This window comes from Octopus bimaculoides, chromosome 21 (genome assembly GCF_046866305.1).
Source record: "Octopus bimaculoides isolate indiv1 chromosome 21, ASM4686630v1, whole genome shotgun sequence".
NCBI lineage: Eukaryota > Metazoa > Mollusca > Cephalopoda > Octopoda > Octopodidae > Octopus > Octopus bimaculoides.
This window is the reverse complement of record NC_142948.1, coordinates 31,434,705-31,437,204: the sequence shown is the minus strand read 5'-3', so window position 1 is coordinate 31,437,204 and position 2,500 is coordinate 31,434,705. Positions and strand designations below refer to the sequence as shown.

The following is a 2,500-nucleotide window of genomic DNA, read 5'->3' as shown; positions in this document are numbered from 1 at the left end:
GTCGCGATATTGCGTTTCCATGCACAGAATATTACATTGTCCTCAATATTACATTTCCCTCTGTCAAGCTACTTTAAAATACTTTTCAATAAATCTATACATGAAACAGGAAATCTGCTTTTCCCACAAAATGTTCTTATAAAACAGGGATGTATTTTATACACGATTAAATACGATATCTTTAAAATAAATGTAATTATTGTGTGGTTTTCTAGTAAAACAAACGAGTGTAACTCATCTCAGCTTCAAAAATAAAAGTAGGGTGTGGAGGACATAGCTCTGAAGGCCAGAACGGATTAATACAAAGAAGAATCACTGGAATTAAGCAGACTTTGACTTCTATTTTTAGCACAATTTTACGTCGTAAAAATGAAACTATTTTCACAGGTTTCCCGATTTATCTCCCTTCCGCCGTTAAAAATTATATATTTGCACACACGCAATTGTCATATTTCTACGTATGTGCAGGAGTATGGATGTATGGATGTATGGATGTATGTATGTACGTATTGTGCATGTATATATATATATATATATATATATATATATATATATGGCGTTAAGAAGGGCATCCAGCTGTAGAAACTCTGCCAAATTTAGATTGGAGCCTGGTGTTGCCATCCGATTTCACCAGTCCTCAGTCAAATCGTCCAACGCATGCTAGCATGAAAAGCGGACGTTAAACGACAATGATATATATATATGTATGTATATATATATATATATATATATATATATATATATATATATATATATATTTGCGTATTTGTGTGCCTGTGTTTGTCCCCGCAACATCGCTTGACAACCGATGCTGGTGTGTTTACGTCCTCGTAACCTAGCGGTTCAGCAAAAAGCAGACCGATAGAATAAGTACTAGGCTTACAAAGAATAAGTCCTGGGGTCGATCGATTTTCTCGACGAAAGGCGGTACTCCAGCATGACCGCAGTCAAACAAGTAAAAGAGTATATCTTAGTATATAATAGTGGCAAGTTTTACATCATCTGAAAAGATATTAGATGAACAATTTGTCGGTACTACTAAAGCAGCGCGGACCCGAACGCGCAGTCGCGCGTCCGCGCTAGCTAGCCTTGAGTGGTCGATCCTAACCCTAACCCTAACCCTAACCCTAACCCTGTCCCTAACCCTAACCCTATCCCTATCCCTAACCCTAAGCCTATCCCTAACCCGCGTGTGCAAATGAATACGTGTTTAGGGTTAGGGTTAGAGTTAGGAATAGGGTTAGGGTTAGGATCGTCCACCCACGACTAGCTATCGCGGACGCGCGACTGCGCGTTCGGGTCCGCGCTGCTTTAGTAGTACCCAATTTGTCCTCTTGCATTCTGGCTGAGGTGGTGTTTGAGTGACATTAGATCCCAACAAACACCCATAAATGAAATGCATCTATCTGAACCTGTCGATCTGTGCCACACGGCCATGATAGTGACCCGTCGTGCTTTTATGTGTTAACTGACTTGAATAATTGTTACTAACACTAAAAATATCGAAAACAAGCCAAAATATCACACTGGTAGTGCATAATCTCAGTGGGGAGGTCGCATAATATCATTGCATACCTCCTTTCTCAGCAAATATAATCCACACCTGATGTGTTTTACATTAATTAATGAATGTCTTATCGCTAGGGAACTCTCTTTCTTTTTCGTTATCCAAATGAAAAAAAAAAAAGAAAAACTCCCTAAATATATGAAAGGAATGTTAAACTTTCAGCCGCCTCTCAGCTATTTTGACCAAAATATTAATAACGATAGGAGTTGATCTGAAAAACGATGATGAGATACGATACTCAAATGACTTGGTTTATTTCTAATAAATTTATGGTTCTGTAGTTTATTCCCGTGCACAGTCGCGATATTGTGTTTCCATGCACGGAATATTCCATTCTCCTCAATATTACATTTCCCTCTGTAAAGCTACTTTGAAAATACCTTTCAATAAGCGTATATATGAAACAGGAAATCTGCTTTTCCCACAAAATGTTCTTATAAAACAGAGATATATTTTATACACAATTAAATACGATATCTTTAAAATAAATGTAATTATTGTGTGGTTTTCTAGTAAAACAAACGAGTCTCAGCTTAAAAAAAAAAAAGTGGGATGGGGAGAACATAGCTCAGAAGGCCAGAACGGATTAATACAAAGAAAAATCACTGGAATTAAGCAGACTTTTACTTCTATTTTTAGCACAATTTTATGTCGTAAAAATGAAATAATTTTCACAGGTTTCACGATTTATCTCCCTTCCGCCGTTAAAAAATATTTATTTGCACACACGCAATCGACATATTTCCACATATGTGCACACACACACAAACAGGAGTATGTATGTATGTACGTATGTATGCATGTATATATGTAAATATATATATGCATATATTAATATACATAATATATGTATGCATGAATGTGTGTGTGTGTGTGTGTATATATATATATATATATATATATATATATATATATATATATATATGTATGCAT

The 2,500-nt window shown here is 36.0% G+C and overlaps 2 protein-coding genes across 3 annotated transcripts in view; one reads left to right on the top strand and one right to left on the bottom strand.

The window, feature by feature from the left end:
• The window catches only part of LOC106879314 (general transcription factor 3C polypeptide 5-like), a 176,708-nt gene that overhangs the window by 648 nt on the left and 173,560 nt on the right, over positions 1-2,500 (top strand). The gene's annotated exons all lie outside the window — the stretch shown is intronic.
• LOC106879312 (homogentisate 1,2-dioxygenase) overlaps positions 1-2,500 on the bottom strand; it is a 67,557-nt gene that overhangs the window by 15,608 nt on the left and 49,449 nt on the right. The gene's annotated exons all lie outside the window — the stretch shown is intronic.